The sequence below is a fragment of the Eurosta solidaginis genome, chromosome 4, assembly GCF_040869045.1.
Source record: "Eurosta solidaginis isolate ZX-2024a chromosome 4, ASM4086904v1, whole genome shotgun sequence".
NCBI classification, from domain to species: domain Eukaryota; kingdom Metazoa; phylum Arthropoda; class Insecta; order Diptera; family Tephritidae; genus Eurosta; species Eurosta solidaginis.
In genome coordinates this window covers 226688864-226709824 of record NC_090322.1, presented here as the reverse complement: position 1 = coordinate 226709824, position 20961 = coordinate 226688864, and the positions used below count along the sequence as shown (strand labels likewise).

At 37.0% G+C, this 20961-nt stretch overlaps 1 protein-coding gene across 9 annotated transcripts in view; it reads right to left on the bottom strand.

The window, feature by feature from the left end:
- LOC137251044 (protein retinal degeneration B-like) overlaps positions 1-20961 on the bottom strand; it is a 140240-nt gene that overhangs the window by 94222 nt on the left and 25057 nt on the right. The window contains exon 1 of one of the 9 annotated variants that reach the window (XM_067784921.1): positions 5944-6589. The exons of 7 other annotated variants lie outside the window; for them this stretch is intronic. The gene's annotated coding sequence lies outside the window, so the exon portion shown is untranslated. Of the gene's footprint in view, positions 1-5943; positions 6590-20961 lie in introns of those variants that run through there. One more of the 9 variants, XM_067784923.1, reaches the window with a different exon arrangement.

Below are 20961 nucleotides of genomic sequence, written 5' to 3'. Positions count from 1 at the left end.
CAGTCCCATTGAATACTTCTCAAGGCGAAAAGTAAAAACTGTTTTTGAATTGATTCTAGTCCATCCAAATGAACTTGATAACGCGGATTCCAAATTATCGATCCATATTGTAATATCGGCCTCACCAATGATATTAAAAGGGTTTTTGTAACGTAAGGACCACTAAACTCTTTTGCCCATCTTTTCACAAATGCTAAAACTCCTCTTGCTTTATTGACTGTGGCATTAATATGAGGGTTGAAACTAAGTTTGCAATTCATTGTAACTCCCAAGTCGACAAAAATATCAACGCTTTCCAGAGTTTGGCTATTTATTGTATAAGAAGCTGGTTGTAAGTTCCCACGTGAAAAACACATGAATTTACATTTTTCTATGTTGAGCGGCATAAAATTCGCATTACACCAAGTAACAAAACAATTTAAATCCACCTGGAGTACAGAACGTTCTTCAACCGACGCGTATGACTTAAAAAGTTTAACGTCGGCGGCATATATTAAAATTTTAGAATATTTTATAGTTGTGGAAATATCGTTTATAAAGAGCAAAAACAGAATAGGACCGAGATGGCTGCCCTGAGGTACACCGGAGGGAACATCGATGACATTCGAACAAATGTTTTTAAAAATGACACTTTGAGCTCTACCGAAAAGATAGGAGGAAATCCAGCGAGTTAGGCCAGGTTGAAAGCCAAGCAATTCGAGTTTATAAACAAGTAATGAGTGGCGTACTTTGTCGAATGCTTTGCTGAAATCATTGTATATAACTTCGGTATGATGATTTTTTCTAAACCCATTAAAGACGTATGTTGTAAATTCAAGCAAATTGGTCGTGGTAGATTTGGATCTACAAAAGCCATGCTGAGAACTATCTATCAATGTAGAAATCGAAAAGGTAAGGTGATTAGTAACGTTTGCTTCGAAAAGCTTAAGGATAGCGGAGAGCTTTGCTATTCCACGATAGTTTTCAATAGCCGACTTGCTTCCTTTTTTATAGAGTGGGATAAGAAAATATTCCTTCCAAGCCGTCGGGAAAATGCCATTTTTTAAAGAGAGGTTAAACAAATCAGTAAGGGGCTGGTAAATGTATTCCGCACATTTTTTAAGAAAACATGTTGGGAACAAATCGGGACCGTATTTGAAGTATTCTTTAGGGGTCTTTAGATGTAATAGAACATCTTCAGGCAACAAATGTTGAGCATATATTGAGTTACTAGAATGGAGCTCATATGGATAATTTGCAGGTGATGAATCGACCACAGCAGAGTAATTAGAGTGAAAGAATTGAGTGAAAAAATTTGCAAGCTCTTGATTGTTGGTGGAAGTGCTATTTCTAAACTTCATGGCAGAAGGCAACCCGTTAGTTCTGCGTTTAGAATTTACGAAGTCATAAAAAGACTTGGGGTTGCAAATAGTGTTTCTTTTAATATTTGTAAAATTGATTTTGTCACAAGTGGGCGGAGCCACGCCCATTTAAAAAATTTTTTTCTAATTTTTATCAAGAGTCTCAATATCAGTCCACACGTCAAATTTCAACATTTTAGGTGTATTATTTACTAAATAATCAGGGTTTTTGTGTTTTCCAAAAATTTTATATATATAAAAGTGGGCGTGGTTTTCATCCGATTTCACTCATTTTCTATACCAATCTATTCTGGGTCCAGATAAGTTCGTGTACCAAATTTGGTGAAGATATCCCAATATTTACTCAAGTTATCGTTTTAACGAACAGACGGACGGACGGACGGACGGACGGACATGGCTCAATCAAATTTTTTTTCGAAACTGATGATTTTGTTATATGGAAGTCTATATATATCTCGATTCCTTTATACCTGTACAACCAACCGTTATCCAATCAAAGTTAATATACTCTGTGTGCAAAGCACGCTGAGTATAAAAATTCCGTTAGGTGGCGCACGGATCGAAAAAATTAGATAATAAGAGAAAGAATTTGAACCCGGGTTTTAAGTAACTTCTCGATGAGCTAGAGGCTAAAAATTTAGAGCTTAATTTAGAGGTCGATGACAGCCGATGACAAAATACAAAAAAATTCGCTAAGAGGCGCACGGACTGAGATATTTAGAACAAGTAAGGAAGGTTAAATTCGGGTGTAACCGAACATTACATACTCAGTTGAGAGCTATGGTGACAACATAAGGGAAAATAACCATGTAGGAAAATGAACCGAGAGAAACCCTGGAATGTGTATCAAATGAAAGGCATTAAAGAGTAATTTATGAGGGAGTGGGCCATAGTTCTATAGGTGGACGCCATTTAGGGATATAGCCATAAAGGTGGATCAGGGTTGACTCTAGAATGCGTTTGTACGATATGGGTATCAAATGAAAGGTGTTAATGAGTATTTTAAAAGGGAGTAATCCTTAGTTCCATAGGTGGACGCTGTTTCGAAATATCGCCACAAAGGTGGACCAGGGGTGACCTAGAATTTGTTTGTACAATATGGGCATCAAACGAATGGTGTTAATGAGTATTTTAAAAGGGAGTGGGCCTTAGTTCTATAGGTGGATGCCGTTTCGAAATATCGCCATAAAGGTGGACCAGGGGTGACTCTAGAATGTGTTTGTACGATATGGGTATCAAATTGAAGGTATTAATGAGGGTTTTAAAAGGGAGTGGTGGTTGTTGTATAGGTGGTCGTATTTTCGAGATATCGCCATAAAGGTTGGCCAGGGGTGACCCTAGAATTTGTTTGTACAATATGGGTATCAAACGAAAGGTGTTAATGAGTATTTTAAAAGGGAGTAATCCTTAGTTTCATAGGTGGACGCCGTTTCGAAATATCGCCACAAAGGTGGACCAGGGGTGACCTAGAATTTGTTTGTACAATATGGGCATCAAACGAATGGTGTTAATGAGTATTTTGAAAGGGAGTGGGCCTTCGTTCTATAGGTTTTCGTCTTTTCGAGATATCGCCATAAAGGTGGACCAGGGGTGACTCTAGACTTTGTTTGTACGATATGGGCATCAAACGAAAGGTGTTAATGAGTATTTTAAAAGGGAGTAATCCTTAGTTTCATAGGTGGACGCCGTTTCGAAATATCGCCACAAAGGTGGACCAGGGGTGACCTAGAATTTGTTTGTACAATATGGGCATCAAACGAATGGTGTTAATGAGTATTTTGAAAGGGAGTGGGCCTTCGTTCTATAGGTTTTCGTCTTTTCGAGATATCGCCATAAAGGTGGACCAGGGGTGACTCTAGACTTTGTTTGTACGATATGGGCATCAAATGCAAGGTGTTAATGAGTATTTTAAAAGGGAGTAATCCTTAGTTCCATAGGTGGACGCCGTTTCGAAATATCGCCACAAAGGTGGACCAGGGGTTACCTAGAATTTGTTTGTACAATATGGGCATCAAACGAATGGTGTTAATGAGTATTTTAAAAGGGAGTGGGCCTTGGTTCTATAGGTGGATGCCGTTTCGAAATATCGCCATAAAGGTGGACGAGGGGTGACTCTAGAATGTGTTTGTACGATATGGGTATCAAATTAAAGGTATTAATGAGGGTTTTAAAAGGGAGTGGTGGTTGTTGTATAGGTGGTCGCATTTTCGAGATATCGCCATAAAGGTGGACCAGGGGTGACCCTAGAATTTGTTGGTACAATATGGGTATCAAAAGAAAGGTGTTAATGAGTATTTTAAAAGGGAGTAATCCTTAATTCCTTAGGTGGACGCCGTTTCGAGATATCGCCATAAAGGTGGAGCAGGGGTGACCCTAGAATTTGTTTGTACAATATGGGTATCAAAAGAAAGGTGTTAATGAATATTTTAAAAGGGAGTAATCCCTAGTTCCATAGGTGGACGCCGTTTCGAGATATCGCCATAAAGGTGGACCAGGGGTGACCCTAGAATTTGTTTGTACAATATGGGCATCAAACTAAAGGTGTTAATGAATATTTTAAAAGGGAGTGGGCCTTAGTTTTATAGGTGGACGCCGTTTCGAAATATCGCCATAAAGGTGGACCAGGGGTGACTCTAGAATATGTTTGTACGATATGGGTATCAAATTAAAAGTATTAATGAGGGTTTTAAAAGGGAGTGGTGGTTGTTGTATAGGTGGTCTCATTTTCGAGATATCGCCATAAAGGTGGACCAGGGGTGACCCTAGAATTTGTTTGTACAATATGGAAATCAAAAGAAAGGTGTTAATGAGTATTTTAAAAGGGAGTAATCCTTAGTTCCATAGGTGGACGCTGTTTCGAGATATCGCCATAAAGGTGGGCCAGGGGTGACTCTAGAATGAGTTTGTACGATATGGGTATCAAATTAAAGGTATTAATGAGAGTTTTAAAAGGGAGTGATGTGAAGGCGTTTTCCAGATATCGACCAAAATGTGGGCCAGGGTGACCCAGAACATCATCTGTTGGATAAAGCTAATTTATTTATATATGTAATACCTGCCAAGATTTTAAGGGTTTTTTATTTCGCCCTGCAGAACTTTTTCATTTTCTTCTACTTAATATGGTAGGTGTCACAACCATTTTATAAAGTTTTTTCTAAAGTTATATTTCGCGTCAATAAAACAATCCAATTACCTTACCATGTTTCATCCCTTTTTTCGTATTTGGTATAGAATTATGGCATTTTTTCATTTTCGTAATTTTCGATATCGAAAAAGTGGGCGTGGTCATAGTCGGATTTCGTTCATTTTTCATACCAAGATAAAGTGAGTTCAAGTAAGCACGTGAACTAAGTTCATTAAAGATATGTCGATTTTTGCTCAAGTTATCGTGTTAAAGGCCATGCGGAAGGACAGACGGACGACTGTGTATAAAAACTGGGCGTGTCATCAACCGATTTCGCCCAGAAAACAGTTAACGTCATAAAATCTATGCCCCTACCAAATTTCAAAAGGATTGGTTAATTTTTGTTCGACTTATGGCGTTAAAAGTATCCTAGACAAATTAAATGAAAAAGGGCGGAACCACGCCCACTTTGAAATTTTATTTTATTTTTGTATTTTGTTGCACCATATCATTACTGGAGTTGAATATTGACATAATTGACTTATATACTGTAAAGATATTAAATTTTTTGTTAAAATTTTACTTTAAAAAAAATTTTTTTTTAAAGTGGGCGTGGTCCTTCTCCGATTTTGCTAATTTTTATTAAGCGTATATATAGTAATAGGAGTAACGTTTTTGCCAAATTTAATCATGATATCTTCAACGACTGCCAAATTACAGCTTGCAAAACTTTTAAATTACCTTCTTTTAAAAGTGGGCGGTGCCACGCCCATTGTCCAAAATTTTACTAATTTTCTATTCTGCGTCATAAGTTCAACTCACCTACCAAGTTTCATCGCTTTATCCGTCTTTGGTAATGAATTATCGCACTTTTTCGGTTTTTCGAAATTTTCGATATCGAAAAAGTGGGCGTGGTTATAGTCCGATGTCGTTCATTTTAAATAGCGATCTGAGATGAGTGCCCTGGAACCTACATACCAAATTTCATCAAGATACCTCAAAATTTACTCAAGTTATCGTGTTAACGAACAGACGGACGGACGGACGGACGGACATGGCTCAATCAAATTTTTTTTCGATACTGATGATTTTGATATATGGAAGTCTATATCTATCTCGATTCCTTTATACCTGTAAAACCAACCGTTATCCAATCAAAGTTGTGTGAGCTCTGCTCAACTGAGTGTAAAAATCAAAGTTTAGCAAGAATATGCTTTATATAAGAAGACATTTTTCGCTGATTTTTGTGCATTTATATAAAGGAAGTGCTTAACATTTTTTATTTTATTTTTTGTTTTCAAATCTAAACACAATACACTTGCACTTTTCTAATGTACACAACTTTCAAAATTTTTCACTTCTCCCACAACTTTCACCCACATTCGCAACTCCCTTCATACAGACTCACAACTCCTTTCACCCATAAAATTCGCTTTCTAATTACGTCTCTCAACTCACATTCGCGTCGGCTGCTGCGTGCGGTGTTGGCTGTTGATTTTTACTGCTTTTTTATTGCGTAGGCGAAAATTCTTATTTATTGATTCAAGCAAGCTGCGAAAATTTGAAGGACATTTTGCGTTGTTGCTTTAAAATTGTTATTGTAAAAGTTATTTGCATATTTTAATTTTGATTGATACTCACTAGTCTTGTTTACTTTACGATACATACACATTTTTTTCTTTTTTCATTTTTAAACATAAACTGTTTTGCAAAATATTCAAATGTAGAAATCAACGTATCATGTATTTGCTCATCATATCGATTCTGTTTATTTAATTTCTGCAGTTTTTTTCTTGTTTTTTTTTCCTTCCACTGCACACAATATTAAGTGTATATTCCAATTCACAAGAGACAATAAAATGACCCAAAGTGGTGTCTAACAGCTTAAAATTTTAGTGATTTCAAATATGCACTACACACAATGTGGCAAACACACGCACACATACACAATTTAACGCACGCAGCACAGCTAACGCACCTCGCTGGTATGCCTTACATTGGACACAAGCTGCTTGGCCAGAGTTCTATGTAAATATTACCGCTGTTAGTTGGACCAACGACTGGCTGCCGAACGATTCTAATGACAACTGCTTGCATTTGGCTGTCAGTTGCTGGCTTTTAATTTAAGCGCGCGACCAACGAAGAAAGCTTTTCGCAGGCGCTTGGCAGGGTTGCCAAATAAGTGCAGAACATTATTGTTCCATAGATAAATCCCGTTTACATATATTAGAACATTTCATACAGAATAGCCGTGCCAATGCCAAAACACTTTGGCACTAAGGGATGTCCTTTGTCATTCTCGAAAAATGGAAAATGGCAAGGATAATTCCACTACTAAAGCCTGTGAATCCAGCTAACGAAAGCGAGTCATATTGACCGATATCACTCCTTTCGCCAGTAGCGAAGTCTCCTATCGTCGTCTCTGTTTAATTTCTACACATCGAACAGCAATTTCCCCAGTTTTTCTGGTTTTTTATCCTCGTGGGACCTGGTACTATCATTGACCAAATCCACAGCCACTCTGTTTATGACGTGAAAGAAACATATGACGCAAATATTGTATGTTCACGTGGATGGTGTAATGTTGCCTACCAGTCACCAAAAGATCTTAGGGATACCGTAATACTCTCACCTTCATGACTTATGCCATCAAAATTGTATTTAGAGTAAAAAGGAGGCAACAAAATGTGGGAAAATTAAAGAAATGTTGCTAACTACGTACAAAGCAATTGACTGGCCGTTCATGTGCCACGTATAACCAATGAGGTGGCCCGATCTTAAAAACACCCGCTGAAAAGGCTGCAGGCCTGCCAAAATGGTGCACTTAGAACTGCCACGGGATGTCTTATTATGAGCCATGAACATCATCTAAATAATGAGTCCAAAGATCCCAATTTTGAAGGGAATAGCAAAATGCTGAACAGACAGTTTTTGCTTAATTCTCAAAAACCGGACACCCTAGCAAATAACTGCTTGATCAGGGAACGCGGGAGAGTTAAAAGAACATCTCCAGACAAGCATAACGAGGCCCTAGGCAAAATCCATACGGAATAAGTTAATGCTTCTGCCGGGATGCGCCTGAAGGACTCCGTTATCAATATACACCATCCTATCCATAGAAAGGCAGGAATAAAGCACACTGTAAAGGTAGACACGAGTCACCCTGGCCAAACTTCGTTCTGGATACTGTAATAGGTTACACACTGACTTGTCCACAATCAACCCCGGCATACGTAATGTATGTCCTGCATGCGGTGTAATGTGGAACCAACGCCTCAACACTAACTTCCCTATAGTTACTTGGATTCCCGTTAGAGGATTATGATGACAATTTGTGAGTGGCTGGTGACACAACAATAAAAGAACATTTTATTTTTTCTCTTATCCAAACTGCAAGTGGTTTTGAAGTACGGTATGCAAATGATTTGGAAAATATTCCCGTACCTGTGATTATTTGGCTCAGTGATTTAAATACACTATTTGGATAATTTTTGGACTATCTCTGCATCATTATGGGTCATTCTCCTGATTCGTTTTGGACTCGAAAATATCTCCAGAAATTTTTTCGATACTATCTTAAGAGTCATGTTAGACTATATTCGAAATATTTCGGGACAATATCCGAGTGATCTTGGCAATTTTTTCTACATCATTTCACTGCTTTTTTGTTAACATTTTTGAACCAATTAGAGACCATTTCGGAAATGTCTCGAGAATTTTATTCGATACTATCTCAGAAATCATTTTCGAATAATTTGGAATATTTCGGGACATCCTAGTGAGTTCGAAATTGTTTTCCATATCATTTCCGTACTGTTTTGGATACATTTTTGGACCAGTTATAGATCATTTCGGAACTATATGTGTATTCATCATGTAAGAGCTATTTTGGCCTCCGGCCTATTTCGGAATTGTTGTCGAGACAGACATTTTTGGAACTTTTTTAAGCTATTTTCGGAAATGCTTGGTAGTATTTGAGGATTGCTTTCTGTATTATTTTTGAAATTCTTAGGAGGTATTCTGGATTGTCTCCTAGACCATTTCGGGGTGTTTTAGGAATCTTTCCAATTTTTAATTATTTTTAAAGTGATCACTTTGAGACTATTTCTGAATTGTTCCGAGACTATTTGTCTGGCAGTTTCGGGATGGCTTTAAAGATGATATGGCACAACTTCGGTATCATATTTTCAAACACGCCTCGGTGACTGCAAGTTCATGTAAATATTTGACGCACTTTATATCGTAACATCCTACTGCTGCTTTTCGTTTTACCGTATGGTATAGCTTTGTTTCGCCAGCGCTCTTTTATGCAAGCCTACCGCGGGAAACCCCCGGCGGATAGGTTAGTGGCAGAAATGCCGTAAAGCATCCCAAGAAAAAAGGTGTGTTTTTGAAAGAAACAACGCCACGCCGAAAGGCAGTATTGTGAGCGGCTTGAGACGTTGATTGAAAGTACTGATTCCCGATATACAAATCCGACTTTCTTAAATACCGAAGAAGATATTGAATCTGGCATTTCAATAGAGAAGAATGAAATGTTTTCGAAAGACAATTTTAAACCATATGCGTTTTTGATATTACCAGCTTCGGCACTTGAACCTGGGTTTTAAGATACTGTGGGCAAGCATGTGAAGCACGGCGGTCCTATTCATAATCCCAGCAATCAATGTGTTGGAAAGTTTTGATAGCATATAACATGGTAACTCTGTCACCACTTCATCTGCCAAGACTAAAAAAATTCGTGCTGAGAATCCTACTTACACATATGTTTTGCAAGCTTTTGCCAAACATTTTTACCCTACACTCTGCTTACGCTCTTTTAACTATCCCACCTTCCACACATTCTATTGTTCATTTCTCATTTTCCTCCACTTTGTATGTTCTTGTTGTATTCTATAATATGCTTTTCATTTGCAGCTGATAGTAAACATAATTGTCGACAACGTCATTGATTGGCGTATCAAAGCTTTCCACTCGTATTCTCAACAACAAAGCAAATACACGTGAATAATTAAGCAGATCTATGACGTCATGGACAAACAACCTTTTCATTTCATTCTATGACGTCAGTGCATTTATGTAAGTACATATGACCAAGGTAGTGCGTGTGTGTGTGTGTGTGCGCGCGTATGATGCATATATACTTAATGCTGATGATGCTAAAGTGCACTTTGGGTTGCCATTTTCCGTCTGTCAATGGCATTGATGCGGATTGGGGGTGGTAAGTGGCATGTGCTTAGAAAATGGACTAAGGTCGCGAGGGAAAGTCAACAAAATCTGCGATAACGTGTAGCTGTAAGAGTTTGTAGCAAGTGCATAGCAATGAAAAGAACAACAATAATGTACAAAAAAGGGTGATGCCCTTAAATGATACCTTTCAAGTGCATACTTACTTAGGTGAGTGGTCGGAGAACTACGTAGATGTTATTACACTTTTTCTTCAATTATTTGTGTTTTATTGGTTTGGACAGTAAAACTAGATTGTAAGGCAGCAAATTTGTGCCACTATTTACACAGCTCAACTTTTTCATACGGCTCTAGCGGTATTCACCGCAGAGGAATGAAATTTAGTTGGAGATATAAGAAAAGTTCTTCGAAAGATTTATGGACCTCTACGTGTTGGCGATGGCAAGTACCGAAGAAGATTTAACGATGAGCGGATAAATCCCCCAGCGGGTTAGGGGGTCAAAATATACCCGCGGTAGGTATGCCTGTCGTAAGAGGCGCCTAAAATACCACGTTCAAGGGGCTGTGTAGCACAACCCTTCAGGTTGCCAGCGCAATATATATGTAGCATCTCCAAACCCAATTGTCAACCTCACCTATCCGCGGCGAATCCTGTTTCGCTAACAGACGAGGCTCTGGCGACCCCAAGCTGCATGAGGAGGGATGGCCTGAAAGTTTAATGTGGCCACATAAATCGTTCCCGAGATGGTCGGGTACTGTGTTACCGGAGCGTACCGGATCTGTATCCGGCAAAGGACCGTCACATCGATAACACTCCCCAAAGCCTTCGGGGAGTAAACTTATCGCTACAACAACAACAACATGAGCGAGTGAAAGATGACGCTCCGATCAATAAATTGTTTCTATAGGAACCCGCCTATGGAAGCAGAGGTAGTGGGCGGCCCCCACTCCGCTGGAAGGACCAGGTGGAAAAAGATTTAAAATCCCTTCGTGTGAATAATTCGCGCCGCTTGGTAGAGAAAAAAGCGACGGCACGCCTTGTTTGATGGCCATAACCGTTTAAACGGTTAAAAGCCACTTAAGTAAGTATCTACCCTGCAAAAATGCGATTAGTCTAGGATGAATCCGGGATGAGTCGCAAAGGAATATGCGACTATAGTTAGTTCTGATCTCTTTATATGGGTTGGAGTGATTTCTTTTTTGTTTGCGCATGTCCTATGGAGAGATCAATTGTACCTGTTTAAGGCTGAACGGGTTGTGTCGGATTGGTCCTCTTTACACCCTTACGGGTACTATCGAACAGATCTTTTTTGTACTATTCGTCACGTCCTCTTTGTACCCTTGCGGTTACTGTCGGACAGATCCTCTTTATTCTTACGAATTTTATAATTTTTAAAGCTCTAATACAATATTTTTGTTTTTTTTTCGAATTAGTGTTGTAGAATAATAAAAAAAAAACAAATATAACGATAATGGATAATATGTATCGTCCTAGTATTTTAGGTTCAGTATAGAGCTCCGCATTTTTCTAAAATAATTCTATTCAATCACATTTAATTTTTTTATTTTATTAATTTCGTTGCTGTTTTTTTTCAATTGGCTACGTAATTTTTAAACTGAATGATGCCAAATATACCCAAAAGGGACTAGAAGGGATCAATTATACCGCAATGTGGACAAAAGAGATCAATCGCAGACCGCCATAATCATGACAAAACACTAAGTTATCGGAAAAAGGGCGCGTCAGTCTCTATACAAACAAAATTTTTCAAGGAGTATGCATCTATGACTAAACTTGAAATTCCTGCACAGCTTTGCCAAATGAGGCTGAGCAATACCAAGGCGGTCTCTTCGTCTTTTGTAACATTATTCTAGGTCTTGTGACTGCAACGGAGCAACAAAGCTACGACCCAAATGTGTGGCGTTTGTTTATTGACTCGCCAAAACGAAGTCTGAAATGCGTGTTCTTAAATAACGTTAATAAATTCGGTTCTTTGCCTATTGCAAATTCTACCACAGCAAAAGAAAAATACTATATATATGTTTAGTACTGGATAAAATTAAGTACAAATGATAAATTTTATTTTGGGGCAGTTGGACGGCTACACGAAATATCACTGTTTTATATCCTTATGGGAAAGTGGAGCAAAATTATAATACTGAAACAAAAAAGATTGGCCTTTAAGGGAATCTTTGAATCCAGTGAAGCTTAATGCCATCAATATCCTTCTAGTACCCAGACAACGTATAATATTACCTCCTCTGTATATGGACTAAAGTGGTGAATGTTTCAAATACATGTCTAACTCATTTCCAAAGTGAATTCTGAAATGGTGAAAGCTGCGCGGTTGAAAATTTTGGTTTAAATCATAAACTTGTTGGTCTATATACAAATATGACCAAGCTTTTTGTTTTATTTAAATGCAGACCTTGTAAAGTTTAAAATGAAACGAGCTCATATGACTGGTTTTGAATTGAAACATTTTAGTTAAAACTTTAATTCAGAAAATTTCAACTCTTCAAACTTCTGGACTAAAATTTAAACCCACATATATTAAAAATTGGGTTTATGCCCTCATAGTTTATAATATAGACCAAAAAGTTTAGAAATGCGGAGCGGGTAAAACTTCTTGGTTTTAGTTTTTAACTTTTCATCGAAAATTATTTTTTATTTTTGAAGTTTCTGGACTAAAGTTGTAACCAAGATATCTTATAAGTTGCTTTGAATTATTGAGTGGTTTTAACAGTAATTGAAAAAGCTTAAAATCAGCAGTAAACTTTGCTATGTTCAAAAAAAAAAAAACTAAAATGTCTCGATGGTCATCGGATTGGAGAACTAGTTTGTGATCCAGAGTTGAGCTGGTATGGGTTGCAAACAACTTTCTAGAAAACAGGAATTTACCTAGCTTCTCTATAGACCAACTGATTGTTTACCTGAAAGTTTAGGCGATCTCAGAAAAAAGCTGGGCGAACGTTTTCACTAGGACCTCGGCACTATGGGGAGCAATATCAAGGAAACTGGAACGCATATATCGCACCCTAAATAAAAAAGATTTACAAATCAAAATCAGACTAGCTTTGGGTTTAATGCTACTGTATAACTCAAAAGTAACTAAATGTTTACAAAAATAGGATCAACGATAGTATTTTATTCGAATGTTATTACTTACTTACTTAATTGGCGCTTAACCGTCTAAACGGTTATGGCCGTCCAACAAGGCGCGCCAGTCGCTCCTTCGCTCCGCCAACCGGCGCCAATTGGTCACACCAAGGGAGTTTAAATCGTTTTCCACCTGGTGCTTCCAACGGAGTGGGGGCCGCCCTCTACCTCTGCTTCCATAGGCGGGTTTCGATAGAAACACTTTCTTGGCCGGAGCATCATCTTTCATTCGCATAACATGGCCTAGCCAGTGCAGCCGCTGCGTTTTAATTCGCTGTTATTATTCGAATGTTATTATCATGAACAAAAAAAACGAATTCTTTTTATCGTTAGCTTAATGTGAAAATGTGCTAAGTCAACTTTTACGAATTTTACAGGAGACGAAAAAAATTAATAGCTTTTGAAACAATCTTCTTTTTTCAAAACTGTGAATGAGGATACTTTAATTGCAATTCGTTTGAGTGTAGGAGTTTTGAAAAAGATAAATAAGAATCATGTATGCCAACCCAGCAGCTTTTTATGACTTAGCACAATTTCCGCACTCATAACAAATTCTTTCTCCTGGCTTAGCACATTTTACTCAATATGTTTTTCCATCACTCTTCACCTTTAATGATTGAAATAAAACACTAAAACTATATATGTCACAAAAAATATTATTTATTTGTCAAACTCATTCTAACGGTTCTGATCTGAACTCTTTTGCCGGATGGTGCGCAGGCAATAATTTATATTTAAATTGAAACAAATGCTGTGTTCTCTCTTATTCAAGAGAGTAAAGACTTGAGTGTAATTTTTAACTCCAAACTCTCTTTTTCTAGTACCATTGACTTAGTTGTTTCAAAATTTGTTGCAATGGTTGGGTTCGGTAGACGTAACACCAGTGACTTTAAGGAGCCTATGACGTTGAAGGCACTTTATATATCCTTGGTCAGAAGTCGTCTTGAATATTGCTCAATAATATGGAATCCTTTCTATGAATATAACTCCTATAAATTTGAGAGAGTACAACAATTGTTTACAAAAATTGCTTTACGTACGCTTCACTGGCCAGACGGCCTCCCATCATATACCAGCCGGTGCAAATTGCTTGGTCTTCAGGCTTTGCATGACAGAAAAACTTGAATCTCACTCAGGTTTGCCTATAATGTAATAAACGCTAGCACGAATTGCCCTGATTTGTCTAATTTGTTCATTCAATATATTCCAATGCGTGATTTTCGGCATAATAAATTATTTATCTAAATAACTAATAAAACGAATTATGCTATGAATGAACCTATAACTATGACTATACATCTAGCAAATCGATTCAGTAGTGTTCTTAATTTTAATAACAGCTTATATAAGTTAAAGCTTGAATTGTTTTCTATTTTTAACTTGTCTGTAAGAAAGCAAAGTGTTTCTATCTGAACCCGCCTATGGAAGCAGAGGTAGAGGGCGGCCCCCACTCCTTTGGAAGGACCAGGTGGAAAACGATTTAAACTCCCTTGGTGTGACCAATTGGCGCCGGTTGGCGGAGCGAAGGAGCGACTGGCGCGCCTTGTTGGACGGCCATAACCGTTTAGACGGTTAAGCGCCAATTAAGTAAGTAAAGGTATGTCTCAATTGGGTGAATCCAATTTCAAGGGGTTGTGTAGGCAACCCTCTCAAGGGGTCAAGGGGTTCCCCGCAATAACCTCACCTACCCGTGGCGAATTCTGTTTCATTGACAGCCGAGGCTCTGGCGCCCCAAATTCTTCATGGAACTAGGGGTGGGGAGGATGGGATGGCCTAGAAGGTTTAAGGTGGTCATATAAATCGTTCCCGAGATGGTCGGACTAGTACTTTAATAGTGCTTTGTTACCGTAACGTACCGGATCTATATGCGGCAAAGAACCATCAACATCGGTCCAAAGCCTTCGGGGAGTGTCTTTATCGTTAATGCAACAACAACAACAAAGCATGTAATTTAAGACTGAATGAATTAAATAAGTAAATAAAATGCGCGCACAAAGAAATTACTAGTAATTCAAATCGATATTATTGACTGGTTGACTTAGCACATTTTTTTTTGAACAGTTGACGACTTAGCACATTTACACATCATTGCAAACAGCACGTAAAAATTAAAAATTAAAATTTTTTTTTTTTGTGATCGACGTATTTTGAATTCAGTTTTGAAACTGCATTAAAATAAAATTTTTCAAAAAAAGGGACTTAGTACATTTTCACATTAAGCTAACGATATCGCAAAATTTAACTAAAGAAATATAATTTTTTACAAAAAACTTTATTATTAAGGAAATTAGGGTTAATAAGGAAAAACGGCTTCTATATTTGAAATTAGGGTAAATAATATTTTAATAATCTTGCGTACAATTCCATGCAACAGAACCACCAGTGTAATAATTTGATTTATTTAATTGCTTAATTAATTTTATTTAGATCATTATTTATAATTACTTTATTTTTGATTATTTTTTCAATTAATTAATTATTTATTTCTAGATTATACAAGAAAGCTATTTATTTATAATTAAAATTAAAAAAGGCAAAGAAATTAATGATTATTTATGTTAATGGAAATCAAACAGGTCTGATTTCATTTAGTTACTATTTTGTTAAGTCAGCAGATATGGCTGCCATTGCGACGCTATGATTTTTTTTTAACATCTTAATTATCTAAACGAAGTAATAATGCGAAAATATCTTTGAACAGAGCATAGCTCAGAGACGTGGTATAAAAAATTGGCACAATTTCTTGAAAACAAACGAGTCCCAGCTTTTCTCAAAAAAAAAAAATATATACGAACAGACAGCCCTATAGCTTGTGCAGATTTGCCCTAAATGTGTGAACAGAATGGGAAATCACATAAATAGGTACGATGCGGAGTAAAATGGTCACAAAAGTTCCCAACAAAAAGTGTACCCGTAAATTGGCTAGTAAAATGGAACGATGAAGCAGGTAAAATCCTCAGTAACATTTTTAAGAGCATCGCGAACTTTTTTGACCATTCCATTCCCTATCGTACCTGTTTCGATTTGCCACAATACAACAACATCACGCAACAAGCTTTTCAAGGCAATACACTCGGAGTGCTTGCCAAACACTGCCGAGGGGCGAGCTCGCTAAGAAAAACTTTCTTCTAATTGAAAAAACTTGGTTCTAAAATTTTGACATTACTTTGCCCGTGGTGTGAACCTAGGGTTTTCGGTATGGTAGGCGGAGCATGCTACCATCACACCACGGCGCCTACATTAACTCCCAAAACAAAAACCAGAGAAAGTGCAAAGTTCTGCACGACAATGCCCAACACTACACACAGGATATCGTTCGTAGTTTTATTTTGCTTTTGCACCACACTTAAATATAGCTCATAGCAGAGCCTGCAAAATGTTATCGCTTGTTTGTGCTACTGCTCTGTTCTTTCTGGCTGCAGCAGAGCATAATTTTCGTTGCCAACGTCAACACTGTCTTTGTGGAAATAATTTAATCAAACAAGTAAGGAAGGCTAAGTTCGGGTGTAACCGAACATTACATACTCAGCTGAGAGCTTGGCTGCGATGGTTTCGTAGGGTTTCTTACATGGTTTATAAGTGGCTTTTAATTCCATATCACATACGTTTGGGAAAGATCGAACAAGTTGTAGACCAAGGGTGACGTTTTTTGGAACGATATTCCTTCATCCTTTGTCAAATAAGGGAAAATGAGCATGTAGGAAAATGAAGCTAGGCTAACCCTGGAATGTGTTTGTATGACATGGCTATCAAATGAAGTGTTTTAAAGAGTATATTAAAATAGAGAGGGCCTTAGTTCTATAGGTGGACACCTTTTCGAGATATCGCTATAAAGGTGGACCGGGGGTGACTCTAGAATGTGTTTGTACGATAAGGGCGGATCCACGCCCATTTTTAAATTTTCTTTTATTTTTGTATTTTGTTGCACCATATCATTACTGGAGTTGAATGTTGACATAGCACAGTGGCCAATTTGGCTTCGCTAGCGGCATTTTATTCATAGCTTCCAAAGTAAAGAAGTTATCTTCAAAAATTTTTTTTTTCTCAATTCAGAAAAAAATCAAACAATTTTTGGAAAAAAAATTAAATTTTTTTTTTTTTAATTTTTAATTTTTTATTTTAAATTTTTTTTTAATTTTTAATTTTTAATTTTTTTTAAATTTTTTAATTTGTTTTTAATTCAATAAACATTTTCCACCATATAATCATATATAAAATAAGAAAAAAATTGTCAACTCAAAGAGAAACCATATTATAAAAGAAATATTAATCAGATTCTTCAGTATCAGATTCAGAGAAATCATCTTCAAAATGATGCATTATAAGCAAGCTTTTAACTTCCTTATCGAAACTAATATTTCTGGAATAGGAAATTGATGAGCCGTTGGACAATGAAGATATTAACGGATCGGAAGAAACAAAAAGAGCGTTAATTATATCTTCCATTGTATTTTTTCTGCAATTTTTTCTGGTATTATTTTCACGGATGTTCCGATAATCTTTATTTCTGGCTTCAAGCGCTTCCTCGGACATCATACCAATTGGAAGCGAAAAATGATTGATTATGTCTGCTCCATGAATTAAAATTCTGTGAACAGACGAGGGCATGTAAAACCAAGGGTATAAACTAACAAAAATTTCGGCAGTTTCCATTGCGTAAAGTCTGAATGCCTCCGTGGTTATATCGTATCCACATGCAAGTGCTCGTAAGACGACGCTGAATCGATATATTAAATTTTCGTTCACCCCAGTTATACGAGCGGCTAAATCTGGTTGTTGAAAGAACCTTCTTGTCGTATTTCCGTTGTTGCTATTTCCAGTAACAGCCATTGGTATGTCGACCAACAAATGCATTTCTTCTCGTAGCTTCTGCTGTATATTTGTTTTATTTTGTCCAACAATATCCTTGTCAGCACCACGAGTTTGCCACTTTTTTATTGGTATTCTATAGGATATGTGCAAAATACATTCAAAAAACCTTATACAGACGTGGAGTTTTACCATCAAGCATGGTCATGTGAAATGGGTGATCAATAATCAATGAGTTTACATATGTTGGTACAATATTTAATATTTGGCTCTTAATATTTTCAATTTCCCTGCGACTCAGGTCCGCCGTTTCCTTGTCGCAAAGTATTTTGATTGGTCGACAGTATCGTGTAGAAGAAGGTCGATTGTTTTTCCATAAAACTGTCGGTCCGTTCTGCACTTGCCGTGGTACAATACAAATTGAAAATAAATATTGGTCTCTCATGTTTCCTTCGCAGTCGTTAAATTTTTGCCTATATGTGGAATGGCCGCTGCTGCCATCACAACCCCATTTGTAGACAGCAGTTAAATGGGTGTTATTATTACTTCTAGATGGGATTTCAAAACTTTCAGAGTGTGCTTCCATGATCCTGTTTATTGTATGGTCCACAAAACTTTGTAGTGGCACTTCAGCATAATAATCAGTGACTGTAATGTCACAAGGATAGCACTTTTTTTTGGCGAAGCGTAATTTTTCGTAGCATGGATATATATCGGCGTTTTGGTTTTTTGCTGCTTTCTTATTCAAGTTCCAAGTGTATCTGGTATGTCCAAGATCTACAAATAGCGCAAGCGTTTTATCGTCCGAAAATTTGGATGGAAGGGGCTTTGGTTTGTTTATATTTTGTATTACCTTTCCGCTAAACTCCTCATCGCCATTTACCATTTCTACAACTTTGGAAGCACTGCGCTTTCCAGCTTTATATAAACTGCAGCTTGCAGCTACCAACAATCCTTCACATGACACTTCCTCTGTAAGCCCTGACATCTTATTGACTTGCGTTTTTCTGCAGCACTTGGAAAGCTCTTTTTCCGGCCGTCCAATATTTTCATTTGTTTTTTTTCCCAACAATACCAATGGTGTATCTAGCCATTCTTGGTTAATTTTTTCGAAAAACACCTTACTTCTGCCACAGGCCTTCCACTTTTGGATAAGCCTACTAACAAAATTGCGCAGTTTCTTTCCATTTTTGCACTGCTCCTTCTGAGTATAGGTAATTTTACTCAAAACGGTACCAAAAACATAATTTTCTACGGCGAGAAACTTCTTGGTGGGGATCGCTTCTTCATGCCATATTAAAAAAAGGGTGCATTTTGACACAGACATTTTGCCTAAAAAGTACAATAAATTGAAGGCTCGCAGGTACTCGCAGTTCATTTTGGACATTTTGGACACACAATGGTTTACACATATAGCAAAATTTAAAATTACACTGAATCTAGGTGAATTTTGAAAGTTCTACTCCACGAAAAACAGGTGTACGTTACAATGGGCGAGTTGCTAATACACTTAAACACGATTAGGTTTTATAAATAACATAAGTATACACAGATCACAACCACAGTTTTTTTTATATAATACATACCTCGGCGTTAGTATATAACAAAACTTTTAATGAAAATAATAAAATTTGCAAGTTTAACACGAATACGAAAACGATGATCAAAAAGGCGGAAATATTTTGCACAACACTTGCAGAAACATGTGCTGACTTTGACAGCTCACAGCTGTTCATCAGCTATAAGCTGAGCTTTTAAAAATCGATACAAATCTAGTGAATGTATTTGTTATCGATTGTTAAAAAAAAATTAACGGTTTTTCAAATTTGAAAATTTTAATTAAATGCCGCTAGCCAAGCCAAATTGGCCACTGTGCATAGTTTACTTATATACTGTAAAGATATTCAATTTTTTATTAAAATTTGAATTTTAAATTTTTTTTTAAGCGAGTGTGTTCAAGAACACATATAGTAATAGGAGTAACGTTCCTGTTTGCAGCTTGCAAAACTTTTAAATTACCTTCTGTTAAAAGTGGGCGGTGCCATGCCCATTGTTCAAAGTTTTACTAATTTTCTATTCTGCGTCATAAGATCAACCCACTTATCAAGTTCCATCGCTTTATCCGTCTTTAGTAATGAATTATCGCACTTTTTCGGTTTTTCGAAATTTTCGATATCGAAAAAGTGGGCGTGGTTATAGTCCGATTTTGTTCATTTTAAATATCTATCTGAGATGAGTGACCAGGAACTTACATACCAAATTTCAATATGATACCACCAAATTTACTCAATCATCGTGGTTACGGACAGACGTACGAACGGACGAACGGACGAACATGGCTAAATGAATTTCTTTTTTCGCTCAGATCATTCTATATCTATCTCGATTAGTTTATGTCGTTACGGGGTACCGTTATGCGAACAAAATTAACATACTCTGTGAACTTTGCTCAGCTGAGTATTAAAAGGTATCGTTAATTATTTTGAGTCATGTTAATTAGAAAGTTGTTTAATCAAGAGACCATATCAATCACCTCTTATCATTTAATGACTTCAAATAGTACCAGTAAATCCAACACGGCTATCAATTTTTAATACGAGTATGTGGTTGGAGGATTCCACTAAAATTGTAAATTTTCTAAATTGGTTTTAATCACACTTGTAAAATATTTGTTTAATATGAGGGAAAGTGGTATCTCTGGTAATGAAATGTCAGAAGAGGAATAACAACAAGATACATTTGTAAGTACTTCCTGGATTTATATAACTATCAGAGGAAACGAAAAATGTCTCTATAAACAAAAACATAATTGTGTTGAACTTTGATATTCAGCTTTTAATTAACCACTGTAAAATTTTTATGAGAAACAAAAATATAAAGGCGGAGCGCACATTGCCGGCGTTAGGTGAAGGTTATATAGAAAGTCTATTTATTACACTCCACCGGGCGTCATGATGTGGTCCTAGCTTGCTCCGCCTACGACGCCGAAGATCCAGGGTGGGTTCACTCCCCGGGAAAGCAACATCAAAATTTTATAAATTTTTTTCAATTTGAAGAAAATTTTTCTAAGCGGGGTTGCCCTTTGGCAGTGATTTGGCAAGCACTCCGAGTGTATTTCTCCCATGAAAAGCTCTCAGTGAAAAACTCAGATGCCATTCGGAGTCGACGTAAAATATGTAGGTCCCGTTCAGCCAATTTGTAGGAAAAATCAAAAGGAGCAGGAGGCAAATTGGAAGAGAAGCTCGGCCTTAAATCTCTTCGGAGGTTATCGTGACTAACATTTATTTATTTTATATTTGATAATTTTTATACTCAGTTGA